The following is a 16373-nucleotide window of genomic DNA, read 5'->3' on the forward strand; positions in this document are numbered from 1 at the left end:
GGGTAGAAAGCTAAAGCTTAAAAGAAAAGAGAAGATGAATTGCAGAATGGCAAAAAAAAGATCAGTATGCCCTAATTAGGGTTAATTGTGAGATGTTTTGCTTGAAATTCTTTTGTTAAGGGCAGTCCATAATGTACGCCAATTATAGCTATCTTTTTTGTCATTCTCTTGGCCTGAGAGTGATAAAGAACCAGATTAGTATTCTATGCTTCTTAAAAAAACCATACACACATAGTCTTTCACATTTAAATCTGACTGCAAGGGGAGTTCACATATATAGCAACTTAAGGTTGAATACAACAGCTGAGTAGCTACTACTAGCCTACTGGTAAACAACACAAAAACATACAAGACCTGGCACTCAATCAGCATGCCGTATTTTCTGCATTTAAGCAACTTATTTCATTGCCATTGTGTCGGATAACAGTTCAAATATATAAACTCATTCTAAAGTAGGGCAATCGTTTCCCAAGATACACAACTTTAAATGTAACTCTGAACTGTTTTTACCATTTAACGTCTCTTGAGCAAATAGAGTCTGAAGTATCTTGAGATTACCACCTTCTGCAGAATGTGTAATTTAAATTTAATCAGTGTTTCTTTAGCCTTAAAAGTTTTCACAGTTGCAGCACAACATTATGTCAAGAACAAAACCTAGAAGCCATTTCTGCCACATAATTAAGAAAGAAAAATTAAAAATCATGCTATGCTCAATCATCATTATGATTAATGTTGATTAACAATCATCAATTAATCATCAATTGAAATGTGCTTCCAAACACAATAATACATAAATAAAAAAATAAACCAGTATCTATTGCTTCTGCTTACAACTTCATTCCATCTCTATTTTTATTGTATGAAAGCACTGCTGCAAAGTTAGCAACCGTACAGTTTATGTAAAACGTGAACATTTTGCATCCGATTCTGCTTTGTACCTGCATGTCTATAATTATCTAAAACAATTAAGCTGAAATTACCATCACTTATGCTCTGTTTTCTGGTACTTTACGTACCTAAATCTGCCATGTAGCAATTGCCACTAAGCATAGTGATTACATTTCTTCAAGTAAAGTCTAAATCAAATGCTATCCCCTCCTGAGTTCTGCAATAATGTAATTTCATATCATGTAACTGCAGCAGGGTTCAAGCTTTTGAGATGTGTAGTTACATGTAGGGCTGGGCGACATACAAAAAAAAATGATATCTCGATATTGTCAAAATTTTTACGATATTCGATATATATCTCGATATGTTTGCATTTGCATTTAAATAATAAAAAATAAAACATGATTTTCTTTTGCCCATTAAAAAAAAAAAACTATTTAGATTAAACAGCTAATTTAAGCAGTTAAAAAATCTAGACCAATAGATCACTTACTGCTTTTTATTAAATGAATACATGTAGGCCTATATGTAACTGAAGCAGTGCAAATTAAGTAACAGTTACAGAAAGTGCATTCTTCTTTTTAGTGCATGCAATTCACAATTTAAACTATGCAACTGGGATAAGTATTTTATTTAAATTTTTTTTACAAGTTTTTAAGCTAAGAACACAAGTCTGTCAACTGTCTGTGGTTTTAAGAGAAGCTCTGTGGCATGAAACTATGGTCCTACTGACACTAAAAACCCTCTTAGATGGGGAGCTAGTTGCTGAAGCACATAGCTATTTCTTATATATAAATATATATAAATGAATTCCAAAGACTTTTGCATTCTCTCTGTCTATATTATGGAAACTGGTAAACATATCAGTGAAATTCCCCAATAATAATTATAAATGGCCATAGCCTATGTTTCTCTATTCAAACATCAGCGGTCGAGTAAGTGCATTTATTTTGGGATCACAAATGCAAACAATACAGTTGAGATCTCACGACAGAACGCAGACCGGCTGAACGACGCTTTCATTAGATCGCTCAATTCCAGTTTGTTAGTGTTTTCAGATTATCGTCAGCGGCTCTTCCGCAATGAGGAGTGAGCACGTGCGCATGGTTGCCAGATTGCTTAAAATAAAGCAAACACCGGGCAGAAAATGTATCCTTGTAACAGTGGAGCTCTGATTCGGAGATTTAAACTCTTGTTATCTGGCAACCGCTATCATTACAGCTCTCGTAGTAGAGGGGCGTAGAGCAGTCAGCAGTTACAGGTTCCTTTTTTGGACATTCGGCGCGTTCTTTTGGGAAAGTATGCTTGAATTTGAAATATTCGATATTCCCGATATATTCAAATTGTACATCGTCGTCAAAATTATTCCGATGTTATCGCTAATATTCGATATATCGCCCAGCCCTAGTTACATGCTTTTGATCAAATGCATAAAAATAGATATTTTATCAGTTTGAGTATTAAAAACAAGCAAGCTCCAGTTGAGCTACAGGGATGGGATGTAGTTTCCTTATTTCCCAAGGTTTTCCAAATTAGCGACCATTCACCCATATGGGAACTAACAGCACATCTGTATTCCCTCTAAATACAAAGATAAATTGAACAAATTGGAAGCTGTCTTGGTTTTAAGGGATTTCACCGGGACCTGCAGAAGAAATTGTAATGAGGTCACAGGGCTGTGGGCTCTCAGCAGGGTCAGTAAGGGACATGGTGTTTTGGTCCCAGAATGCAGTGTTGAATTATAGGTTTGGCAGTGTTCTTGTGCAACAGTTGCTGTTCCTGCAGGATGTGAACATTGAGATCTTGAATATCACTGTGTTTCTGGCCCTAAGCAAGATTAGGTGCACACAGTGCCAAGGACAGACACAAAGATGGTCTTATCCTTCTGCAAACTCTTTGTCAGAGATTAAACGGTGTTCTAACAAGGAAGAACACAGTAAATTTCCAGAGAAACTTGTCACATAAAGAATATCTTTTAAATTCCGATTCTATTCCTGAATTATGAAATAAATTAGAATTGAGGATTCAAACAGGATGTTGAATTGCAGTTCAAACTAAATGTAATTAAAATACATTGTTAAAACTGCAATTAGTAACTAGAAAAAGCTTTTTTTTTTACATTAAAGAAAACGTTTTTTTGAAAGTTTTTTTTTTTTTACTTTTAAAAGCTTTCAGATTTTAATGTTTATCAGATAGATAGATGTACAGAACAACAGACAGACAGAACGATAGCTACCGACAAAATGTTCTGGTTGGCTGGTTAAAAACACTAATTTACATTCAAGATAATGTTTTTATGACTTTACTGGGATCAATTTAGTTTAATCATGTTTTCAAGACTGATGGAAATTCTTCTCACATCTACAATAAGTGTTAGCCAAATGATTCAAATGTAATTTAGATAATTTAACTAGCTAATTGGATTAGCGTTGGGTTAAATCCAATTACATTTCCACTCAAACTTTGGCCATATGTTGAGATTTGTGCAACACTTTACGTATAAAAGGCAGAATCTAATTACCTTAAGATGCTTTTCTTTGCAACAGTGTCTTTAAGGTTTAAGTGCACATTGAGAGACTGAAGTTTATTTTGTGAGCCATTTATTATGCCTTCCATGCTTCTTTCTAATCAATGCTCATCAACCCTCTGATGCCCGGCTAATAGCGTTTTACCACTCTTAGCCAGTAGACATGTTCTCTCTATGCAGGACACGCACATATATTAGTATGCGCATAGTGTTTTTTTTTTTTTTTTTTTTGCATTCGCAAAACTCTGTCACACTCTGTCATTCTGAGAGACATGGTTTCCGATTTGGATATACTGTATAGAGAGGCTGGTTAAAACCATAGCGCATGTTAAACAAATAGAAGTGGGCATTCGAGAAGGCAGAAATGGCTTAATTCACATGGGGACTGCACCTGCTGGTCTTGTTTTTGTTTATGTGTGCACATATGGAGTTCATACCCATTAGAACTGATTTACAATGTGATGCAAGACAAGCTGAAGTCCTTAGCTCTGGCATGAAGGTTGACCTCAAACAATATAACAAGTTAATGACCCACAAGTCCTTGCTAAATTATTTAGCTTAGGTTTGGCTGATCTGTGGATTTAAATCCTAGCAGTCATGCTTAAAGGGTTAATTCTTTAAAAAAAATTACATATTCTTCATTTAGTCATCCTTGTGTTATTCTATATACCTGTACTTTCTTTCTTCCTTGTAATACAAAAGAAGTCGTATGGAAGAAAACAGCATGAACGATTAGTGAATAGTATACAAGATTCAGCCATTAATTACTTTTTTATGTTTACTTAAAAAGCTATTGTTTAGACTTAAAAGACTTATAGATCTTGAATTGTATTGACTCCTTATATTAGTTGCTTTTTTGTTCATTTTGGAGATTGACAGCTCCTGTTTAGGAATGCAACAGCCTTTCAATTACGAAAACAATAATGCATTTCCATTAAAATACAGTGTATAAATAAACATGAAATTTCTTAACTACGACGGCGTGCACAAAAGAAGTCCATGTTGAAAAAAAAAAAATCTAAGATTACGTGACTTACGATTGAGAGCACCGGGAGAAGTTGCAGGCTACTAGAATTGATTTGAATATTGTTGCGTCAGAGCAGCCACATCATTTTACAGGGATGAGGAAGAGTCAGATTTAAGGACTCGCAGAAACAGCTTAATATCAAGAATATGATATTTATTAACAGACAGAACTGGAACAACTTTTTTATCTTGACATCAGCTCACACACAAAAATCGACATTCCTTCAGGGGCGCTGTAGCTCTCTTATTTATCGCTAAAAAAAAAAACACTACAAATATATGTGGGATTATTAGCAGAAATCATACCATGTGTCATACTCGCAGGGACAGTATGCTTGGAAATAATATTTCATATATTCCATTGCATTCCTTATTTGTAGTGCGCCAGCCACCCAATAGCAATAAGATTTGTGCTTTTGATACACCTACTTTTAATGTCTCAGCTTTCAAAATCAGTTTTATAGTGAAACACAAATTATGTGTCTTACAGTAATGTGTTTTTCAAGCTCTTCAATGATGAGCTCACTGTATTTATGTAAAAACAATTAATACAATTAAACAGTTTTCTTTGTGAAAATTCCAAATATGTGAAAATTTATTCTCATAATATTTCGACTTTAATCTCATAATATTTTGATTTTATTCTCGAAATATTTCAACTTTATTCTCGTAGTATTACGACATTAATCTCGTAATATTTTGACTTTATTCTCATAATATTTTGACTTTATTCTCGTATTTTTGTCTTTATTCTCGAAATAATGTATTACGAATTTAATCTCGTAATCTTAGATTTATTTATTTTTTCAACGTGGCACTAAAATGCTGTCGTAACCAGGTTCTCATCTGGCGTCATTATGGGAAAATAATACTTTAAAACATCTCTATTTGTATTATACAGAAGAAAAAAAAACATACAGGTTTTGAAGAACGTGACAGAATTTTCTTTTTGAGGTGAACTGTCCATTTAAATTTATAAAGGAGCTTGTTAAAGCAAGAGCTAAATATTTCTTCATTAAAGGTCTTCTTGCAGGTCCTGTGACTGGTACATCCTTGTTTACACAGCGAGAGGGACAAACTGGTGCAAAAGCAAACCTCTGCATGTTTCATATCACGTCCCCGGATACAATGAGCCTTTTCACTGCCATGAACTTTTAGATCCCCATGGCTGTCACATCTATCCTCCTTCATCCTTTCTTTCTAGCATCCTTTCTTTCCCTCCTCTCCATCTTTGCAGTGCCTTTCCAGGCTTGCCCATACCCTGAAACACAACCTCCTTTATGAGAACCCCAGGGACAAAGATGTCGCTATTTTATAAGCGGCCAATGCTCATTCATCATTTTATTATTTTTTGTCTTTATTTATATAATCTGCTCCCTTCACAGTTTGGGTCTTGCTCGTATAAATTCCATCAGTGTCACATGCTTTGCGTTTCATATCTCTATCACAGGCAACATTATATTGTAGACATCATGAGCATGCTATATTTCACACCATGTTATGGGACATATACTAGCATGATTTTTTAATGCGGCACCCTGTGGCACAGTATGAGATCTGTCTTGAAAAGTTCTGAATCGTATCTCCTGTTGTTTAACTGATATGTCCTGCCTCATGAATAAGATTTAAAGTGCATCTGTGGAATTGGAGATTTGTGAAAGAGATAGGACCATTGATCAGACTCTGACCACAGGCATGCTGGGGGATGGGCACCCGCAGGAAATGTTACCACTTGCGTTATTTTGCCTAGCAGCCCTGTGCGACAATGTGATGTTTAATTTTTAAAAAGATGCTGATCTTTTAACTTCCTATAATCAAACTTGATAAGGTTACACATGAATAAGGATGCAAAGGCATGATATTAATAAGAAGCTATTGCCTTTTTTGTTACCTTTATTCATTCTGAGCGGATCTCTTTTTTCTTTTCTTTTTTTACTTGACTCAAATTATACTGTTGAGAGGTATGGTTGGCAAACACATAAAAAATATTTGTAAAAAAAAATTTAAAATCAGTAATACATTCTTGATGTGAGATATATATTTACACTACGACTTAAAAAGCACAATTGCTAGATATAAAGTTGAAATTACAAGAAACATACTTGTGACATAAGTCTGAATGAAATGGAATCTTCAGATAAAAAATATACAGGGAGACTTTATTTATCTAGAATTGACTGGATATTAGTGAATAATGGGAATTCCACATTAGAATAAATAAGCCATGAAAATAGCAAAATAAAATAAAAACCTAATTTGCCACCTGTTCCTTCGAGAATTTCATTTGGGTTTTTAAATTCATGAGCAAACTAAGTTCTGTAGTCAACATAACTTGACAATACTTGGATGATTTGTTGTACGACATAAACTGCACACACTCACACCCAAACATTCTTATGTAGTAACTTATTTAGGGCTGTAGTTATCGAATATTTTAATAATCGAGTATTCTACCAAAAATTCCATCGATTAATCGGATAAAATGTGTATGTGATGTGACGCTAGTTTTACTCAAATCAAACGGTCAAATGCTCATGAAGTGACTGTCAGAGCAGTTCTGGAGATGTTGTTCATGTGTTAAGGTCCTTATTTAGTGAGACAGCAGACGCTGAAATTACCGCGATTGTCATGCACGCTTCAGTGTGTGTGATAAAGGAAGTCACGCTTCTGCGCCATTCATTAAAGGCAGGTTAAGTAAAAAAATGTATAAAAAACTTTTTTTCCAAATTTGTTTAAACTTTATTTATATATCAATACATAATTAAAATGTAAGTACTCTGAAAAAGAAAGTATAAAAATCGAGTGTCTGTAGACCTCTCACGACTGTTTTAAAGACAGCTCATTATTTCCATTCACTCCACCCCCTCCCTTCTGGGCTCCTTCCAAAGCCTCTACTACGGCTCGCTAAGTAATGTTATGTTAGCTATATTACGCAGCTACGTGTGTTAATGACACATGCTTCATGAAAAAAATATGTATGATCAAAATACAAAAAGAAAGATTTACCTGTCCAGCAGAAATAAAGCCATCAAGGAGTCACTTTTCAGCCCCTTGAGTTCCCTCAGTTCTCGCCATCGCTGGAAAGCCACGCCGATTTTAACTCGCGTTTTATTTCTTTGTTTATCCAAAGACTTTTTGTTCATTGCCTTTTCTTGTACTGTTACTGTCTTCCTTTTTTTGCCTGGTTTGCCTTCACTAACTGCATAGGCTGGTACTGTGCCTGTTGAATTCCTCAAATCAAACGTGCACGCGCAAGTGGGCAGGTCATGTGTGGCAAAAGGGTGGTTGCCATGGTTGCGAGAGAGTGACAGTCGCCTAAGCCAATCCTATGTTTCGTCCCGAAATGGAAATAATGAGCTGTGTTTAATACAGATTAAACGGTCTAGAGTCACTCGATTTTTATACTCTTTTTATCAGAGTACTTACATTTTAATTATGCATTGATATATACAGAAAGTTTAAACAAATTTGGAAGAAAGTTGTTTATAAATGTATTACCTACCCTGCCTTTAACAGAGACACGCAGAACATGCAGGATTCATATTTAAATAGTTAATATTTGCAGATATTAGTCCATATCGTGATTTGATGTAAGTACAATGACCTATTTTTGATTAATTCATAAAAAATTTGGCAAATTCCATGCCATTCCGTGTTAAACTGTAAATTACATTTTAATGACTGGATTCCGCAATTCCTTCCGCGTTTTCTGCATTGCGGAAATCATAGGGCCCTATATGCCAGTTCTAGCTTGCAATGGACACATGCCACGACGTTCTCTTTAAGCCTGCACGCGCCCTCAAATCAAAACACTGCTGACTCCTTGCAGTATGCGATTTCCGACGCAGCGCTTATGTCTCCTTCCGCTTTGTGGGTGACGTAAACGCGTTGTGTCACATTAAAAAACATCATTGCGGAAGAACGTCTCTAGGTTGAGAATGTAACCCTAGTTCCTCTTCAGGAACTCGAGCTGCGTCAAGCGCTTTGGGGAAACGCCTTTGGCAAGATCAACTCTGAATATTGTGTGCAATCTGTTCAATGGAAGGGCGTGATGTCACGGGCGGGGTGACGTAGCGACCAGGAAGCTATAAAGGCACCTTCCACGCAGCTGACTTCAGCTTCGAGTAGGGAAGCAAGCGCCGGCAGGGGTGCCGGGAGTATGGCTCTGCGATGCAGCGTCTCGTTCCTTCGAGGAACTAGGGTTACATTCGTAACCTAGAGACGTTAGTGTCGTGTCTTTGCTTTGCTCTTTGGCATTATGTTGTTTATTGGGACAGACAACAATAAATAAGACTCACAAGACAGACTTTAGACATGCACACAGAGCGCTTGCTGAAAGACGCGAAGCTGAAGTCAGCTGCGTGGCAGGTGCCTTTATAGCTTCCTGGTCGCTACGTCACCCCGCCCGTGACGTCACGCCCTTCCATTGAACAGATTGCACACAATATTCAGAGTTGATCTTGCCAAAGGCGTTTCCCCAAAGCGCTTGACGCAGCTCGAGTTCCTGAAGAGGAACCTGACATGAGATTTAAAATAAATTAAAAGAGGCTTCGAAGCAGAGGAATTTGCCTTGATCATTTTTTGTAATCAAGTTACTCGAGTTACTCGAGAAATCGTTTCAGCCCTAAACTTATTATTATAAACAGACATTAAAAAACAAAAATAACATAACTGCTTCAATATTTACATTTTCAGTTTAGGTGTGTGTAATTTTAAAAATATCCAAGTATTGTCAGTTTATATTTTCCACAGACCTTGATTTATTCATAAATTGAAACAGCCCATTATAAAAATCCCTACAAAAATCTTGAGGGAACCTATGGCAAATTAGTCTTCCGGGTTTTGACATCATAGCTGCAGCACTCTATTTGGAATTTTGCTAGTATTAATGTAAAAAAGGAAAAGTAATTGTTACATTTTGAAAATTATGATTATAGTCTTTTATGATTAAATTATGATGGACAATAAGACCAGGAACTTGCATTAAAGAGAGGTAAACAGGGTTGATTATAATTTTATGTTGACTTCAAACTAAAAAGAATGGTGCCTCTCTAAAATATAGTCTGTGAGCATTATATTACCTCAAATACACAAACAGCCAAAGGGCATTTTCTCAAAATCATAAAAAACAAACTGTTAACTCCAATAGTTAACGATCCAGTGCTTCAAGATCCAAAAAAATACTGAATGATCAAACAACATCTAACGCTAGATGAATCATACAGAAACTGTGTTTTTTCTACTGCCTTAGGCATTTGCAAAATGTACCGGCCTGGCGTTCTTGCTGCTTTCTGTTTGCCTCTTGGGAAAGGATGGATAAAGGGAACCCTGAACATGTCTGATAAGACTGACCTTCTTTTCAGGTTTGTCCTTCAGTATTACCTCATCATTTAAATTCTCCTTTTGGTGTAACTAATGACGGTGACCGAGCAACTCCAATGACAACCAGCCTGTTAAATAAGGTTTGGGGGAGAATCTCCATCACTATAATCACCGCATCGTTTCTACGGCTACCCGTTATTCCCCTCCCCCAATGCTGAACAGACAGAATTGATCAATTTCACACACACATTCAAAACCACAGGATACACAGGCTACACACAAACACGCAGGCACTGCTCTCTCCTTCAGAGAAAATAATTTAATAAAAAAAATAAGTGGATCTCAGAGACTTCAGGCTAGTAATCATGAAAAAAAAATTCTATTGGTGCTGCCACTGTGAGGAATGTCTTCAGAAATGACAAGTAAAGCTTATATTGTAATTTAATGTAATAAAAGACCTTAAGCAAAGGCTTAAAGGAACACTCCACTATTTTTGAAAATAGGTTCATTTTCCAAATCCCACAGAGTTTAACAGTTGAGTTTAATCATTTTAGAATCCATTCAGCCAATATCGGTGTCTGGCGGTAGCACTTTGGCTGTAGCTTAGCATAGATCATAGGTCACTAACAGGCGGACCGCAGTCCGGGTCTGGACCCGGAAGCCGTCCCTTACGGACCTGGACCTACATGATTTAAAACCTGATAGAGCGCTTATATTTAATCCGGCACAGCTTTTGTTGTCTTTACGGTAGGGGTAGAGGAAAAGCATAGACCAATTGCATGCGAGTTAAGCCATCCCAGGTGATACCACTCATCCAATCAACCCTATGCATTCCAGGCGGAAAACATGATCGTGAGTCGTCTTCAGTGCAAACAGATGAGAGAATTAGACTAGAGCCAAATTACACATTAAAAGACAGTAGAAATATAGCCATACATGTAGAAAACAGAGAGAAACAGGCGAGTGAGACAGAGAAAGTTGAGAAAAAGATGAGTGAGACAGAGAAAGGGAGAGAAACAGGCAAGTGAGACGGAGAAAGGGAGAGAAACTATTGCAACTCTCTCTTAGCAGGTCTTACAGCCAGTTCTATCAAACTTTTACAATTAATCCAGAACGCGGCTGCAAGATTAATTTTTAATGAGCCGAAAAGAATACACGTAACACCTCTGTTTATCAATTTGCACTGGCTACTAGAGCTGAGAATCGATTCCAAAAAGAATCGATTCTGAGGCGTTGGGAATCGAGAGTCGATTCCAAAGGTCCCCCATCAAGGGGAATCGACTCCTCATTCAGAGTCTTTTTCAGTTCAACAAAGCTTATCTATGGGAGTCTTTCAAATGGAAGGCTACATCCAACAAAGGCTGCACACATTTAAATTTACAAAAATAAACAGAAAGAAAATGATCTGTACTGATCATTTGAATTTTAGGATGTAGCCTTCCATTTCAGAAGCACAATTCACCAAAGCCATAATTACAACAGTTGTGAGATAAAATATTATATATAATATTGATATAGCTAGGAAATATACTCTCATTCTGGCGTAATAATCAAGGATCTTTGCTGCCATACCACAGGTGCAGCAAGTGCAATGATTTTACGTAGGGCCAGCTAACTTCCAACAGTTGCCTACACGATGTAACTACAGAAGAGTCAAGTTTTAAATAGGAAAAATATAGAAAGTCATTGGTCATTTTTGACCGAGATGCTAAAGGTCTAATCAGATTCAGTGATCTACACTAAGCTACAGCTAAAGTGCTACCACCAGACCAGGAGATCGGCTGAATGGATTAGAAAAAAGTAAAACTGAACTGTTTAACTCTAGGGTAGTCTCAGCCTCAGACGTCATGCACACGGACTGTTGGCTAAACATCTGATGCATATGGGACACAAAAGTGGAAACACTTCAGGAGTGTCGAAGTCGTCATCGGATTTCTTTGAATTCTACAGGATTTCCGTGAGACGTGTGTGTCGCGTTCTTTAACATTCCACCTGGAAACAAAGATACCGTGGCGCCAAACCTCCCCATGAAAGAAGAAATCCTTCGCGCTTACAACTGACGACGAGTGCGTATCAGGATCAACTAAACGCTGGAATCTCAAAAGTATGTGAAATATTCAATGTAATAAATATATAATCTTTAAAATATGTCAGAGAGTTTTACACAATGGTCTGTTATTGTGACAACATTTCTGCACCCCGAAACGTGATGATGAATGAAACGAACTGTGATTGGTTTTTTGACATGTCGGTCAAACGGCTTCATGGGTGGGTCTTGGCCAATGAAAGCTGCCATAGATTCCAGACCTTCAGTCTGAAGGTCTGGCTATGTGAGACTAACTATATGGGAATTGGAATATGAGCCTATTTTCAAAATTAGTGGAGTGTTCCTTTAATTATAGCATGGGTCCAAAGTGTTCTTATTATAAAAAGGACAGTTCACAAAAATATAAAAAAAAATTCTGACACAATTTATGACCCTCATGTTGTTTCAGATATTTAAGACTTTCTCTTTTCTGCTTAAACCAAAATCTAAAGTACAAAAAAGCACTATAATAAATATATAGAATATTGTAATATCATTGCTAAAATACATTTTTAATATTATATATTTGTAATTATTGTATATAAAATATTTAAAATGTGTAGTAATGGCATTATAAAATGAAAAAAAAGAATTAGTAAAATTATATATATATATATATATATATATATATATATATATATATATATCCAATATATGCTCAAAGTCATACAGGTTTATTATGGAGGATAAATAATTAATGACAGAATGTTATTTTTTTTATTGAACTATGCTTTCTATGTTTAGCTTAACAACAATAGTCTCTAACTTAGTCCTTGAGAAAAATTATTGATCAAATCCAGTTTGCAAATGTCAACTCTGTGACATTTCCAGTAATGTTACATTTGCAAACCAGACTAAAAAGCTCTCACATTCTCTTTCACATGGATTCACATCATATCTGCGCTTCTTTTCAGGCATGCCACCCTCATTCATTTTTTTATTTATTTAGTGTCGTTCTGCTTTAGAAAACTTTGGCGCCTGCATTAAGCTGGCATGAAAATGAAAAGCGAGATGCAGCATATTTTTTAGCTTAGGGCGCAGGTGTTCCTCAATTGAATTTGTATGTCTGAGTGAATATGGCATCACACATGGAGATGAGAGGCCTTGCTGTAGGTTGCACATCTGCCTGCAATGGTTCGAATCCACAGCGAAAATCAGTTAGCCTACACTGTGCTTCGCCATAGAGGTTATCTCCAACACAAAATGAATTCTGGATTGTTTTTGAAACCTTTTAATAAGATAAAAGTATATTATGAAAGAGAAAAAGGTCTTATCACACATCGATTTACAGTGATCCTCAAAGAGTATAAAGAACTAGATTTCTGGTGCTTGACCACAAGACCGCTAGCATGAAACTAGGGTGGTTCCTATGCAGTTCCTAAGGTGTTCTTGTCCCTAGAAATCCTTAAGTACCTTCTGCTCTAGTAATTTTATCATCCGCCAGATTAAATCATAAATCTGAATGTTTAGAAAACAGCACACCTCTCCTCAATAAGCGACACTACTTGATCCTCACATAAACTGTACGCATAGAAAATAATTTTATTGGATGGCAGGGATCTGATAGGCACAGAAAAATGGTGGTGTCCTGCATTGTTCTATTTGTGGACTGTTGGTGAGAGGAATTTGCCCCACTTTCCTCACAGTGGCCTCAATTGGCAGAATTTGGCAAATAAATGGCCATTATGCCATGAAAGAATTCCAGTTTAAACTTACATAAGACGGTATGAACATAAAACCATTTAATCGACTTTCCATTAAAATTTGAATTGCTTAAATGGTAATAGTTATTTGTCATCAAATCCAAAAAGAAACATCACCCATTGGTTCAAATTGTTGATAATGTTCATTATAACTTTTTATGAGCTCTGAAACCTTGAACTTTGTTGCTATAAAGTGCACTGAACTTTGTTATTGCAATACATCTTTCATATAATGAATCATAATGCTTTCAAACTATGTGCAGGTCTAATGATTTATAATTTAGTAGTAAACACACACATTTTTGACCTAACCCAATTTTTTCAGGTTAACTGTTGCATAATAATGATTATCAGCCCTACTGGATATCATACATAAGCAAGATTTGAATTTGAAATAAATGAGGCCTATTGTTCCTCGAAGTAGGATTTTAAAAATGCTTAATAGAAAACCAGCAATCTATGATGTTTTCACAAGCTCAGATGAGCACAATGTTCATTCCTCTGCCACCACTCATTAGTAGCAAATCACAGCCACTGTCTCAGTGGAGGAACATCCAACTCATTTATTATCTGGCATTTCCACACTCTTACTGTGGACCGAAGAAGAAACCAATCATCGTGCTAATTCATCCTACCGAATTCACTCGTGAAGTCTCAAAGCACGCTAGGCTGCCTTCTGTCTCTAATGTGACTTTAATTGTTTTCATTACAGTAGAGTAACTTATCTTGCTGTCATGACAGAGATTTAGAAAGAATCTGATTTTCATAAAGGAAAGGCTTCATAATCACATCAGAATTCAACTCTGAGGGCAGCATTCAATATGTTTTACATTAAAGAGCCTACAGTTCTTACGGAGTTCACAAAGCCTACATGTTATGTAAATGAATTTTGTATAACTAAATTCTTAAAATTAAAGGTTCTTCAATGGTTTTGATGTTACATCAGCCTATAAGTTCTTTCAATCAACATATTAGTTTCTGTGTTCTTGAAAATACCAGTACATCAGGGTTTTCTCAAAGGAAGAAAATGTAGCGTTGCCTTCTCTAAAATAATCTGATAAAAATGGCTAACCAATGGAAAAAGTTTATGGATACAGGTGAAAAGTTACAAGAGAGGGCTGGTTATTAATCACACTGTCAGCTTAATAATACCTGCCTATGATTTTCAAAAAAGGTGTGCAAATCATCCTGGAACTGGTTAAAATAGAAAAAGAATTCAACTTACCCACTCAGACTTCAAATCTTCACTTTTGGTCACATCTGAATCAAAATTTACCTGCAATTACTTAATATATAAATGGCATCCACCTGCTGAGGGTTTGATGACTATTCATTCAAAAAAGCTAATTGTTTTATAGTATAATGTAATATAAATGTTCTTTCATAGCTTGTTTCATTAACCTGGAAAAAATTTCACCATCAAATGGAACATGAATTTAAACCTAAAACATCCATCAATGGAAGAATGGGACTTTGCCTCTTCGTTTCAAAAGCTCACCATATGCCACTGCAATATGATTTTCTCAACTGGAGAATAGAAAATACACTGTGGAACTTCACCAGCTTCCTCTAAAGCTCCTTTTCCTTTTAACCGAAACGTTTATTTTAAGACCACATAGCCTGGGGTTCAGTGAGAACCCAAGAGCAAGCCAAGCACTCCAAACACACGAGAGATCAATCCTGTAGAGGAAAATTAGCATCTATTCAAGATCTAATGTTGGTGGTAAGGATGTCAAGGGCTACCAAGGGCATGTTTTCAAGAGCACAATATGCTTAAAGCACCACAAGTGCAATGAAAGTACTACATGTACTGCTGCATAGAACTGCAAGCCAGTATCAATAATAGATTCACAGATTTTACTACATCTTTAAGTCTCATGACAGCAAAATGCCACTGATACACTTTTATGCTATTAACCAGGAGAAAAAAGGGTTGCAAATCTAACATCTTTAGCAAAAAAAAAAAAAAAAAAAAAAAATTCCAATATACAATGTGCATGTGGCCACTTAAATCGATCTTTAATACATGTGATGCGGTTGTTAATATAATAACCTACCTACTCTGAAACGATGCCAGACTTAACAAACATAGTTCTGTCTCCATATCTGCATCATTTAAACTTCCTTAATATCAGTGAAAGCACACATTAGGTAAAAAAGTACACTATTCGTCGGAATAGGAAATAACCGGGTTTGATTTCACCTGTCAGTTGAGCTTTACAACTCTCATACATCCCATAACAGGTTTTCAAAGTGTTAAAACACACGAATCCTACGACATGTCGAGGGTAACACCTCTCCTCGCCAAAAATAATAATAAAGAATTGCTTACCTTTCGCTGTAGTTGGTGTGAGAAGTGCGCAGAGCTCGAGCTGTTATTCAGCGCTCGACAGCGGAATGTCACGAGCGATGATGCTTTCCCTTCAGTGGTGCGTTTCTCTTACAAATACGTTCAGTGAAAGGCAGAACGCAGTCAATAGCTTTTACAAATCCATGGCAACCGAGAACACCCTCCACAACTTCGCTACATTGTGACCGGGGTTAACACACCCCCTTCCTCAATGACAGTGACTCTACTCACCAACAATATGCCAATTGACTATGAATTTCTCAGAAAGCTGAGGGGTATTAATAGTAAACTGAATCACTATATAATGCTCCACTTTCCTCACTTTTGTGTTAAACAAGTATTACAGTTATGATAAGTATAAATATATACACTTTTATGATTTTCTTAAAAAAAATAAAATAAATAAAAACAAACACAACAGTTTAAACCAAGCCAGTTTTTTGCTCTTACAGTAGCTGTTTGGCTGGTTTT

General features: G+C 36.2%; 1 protein-coding gene across 1 annotated transcript in view; it reads right to left on the reverse strand.

Annotated features, from left to right (window-relative positions):
- The window catches only part of chl1b (cell adhesion molecule L1-like b), a 92386-nt gene extending 76267 nt beyond the window's left edge, over positions 1-16119 (reverse strand). The window contains exon 1 of the mRNA XM_059570609.1: positions 15885-16119. The gene's annotated coding sequence lies outside the window, so the exon portion shown is untranslated. The remainder of the gene's footprint in view (positions 1-15884) is intronic.
- Positions 16120-16373: the final 254 nt, after the last annotated feature.

This window comes from Carassius carassius, chromosome 17 (genome assembly GCF_963082965.1).
Source record: "Carassius carassius chromosome 17, fCarCar2.1, whole genome shotgun sequence".
Lineage (NCBI taxonomy): Eukaryota > Metazoa > Chordata > Actinopteri > Cypriniformes > Cyprinidae > Carassius > Carassius carassius.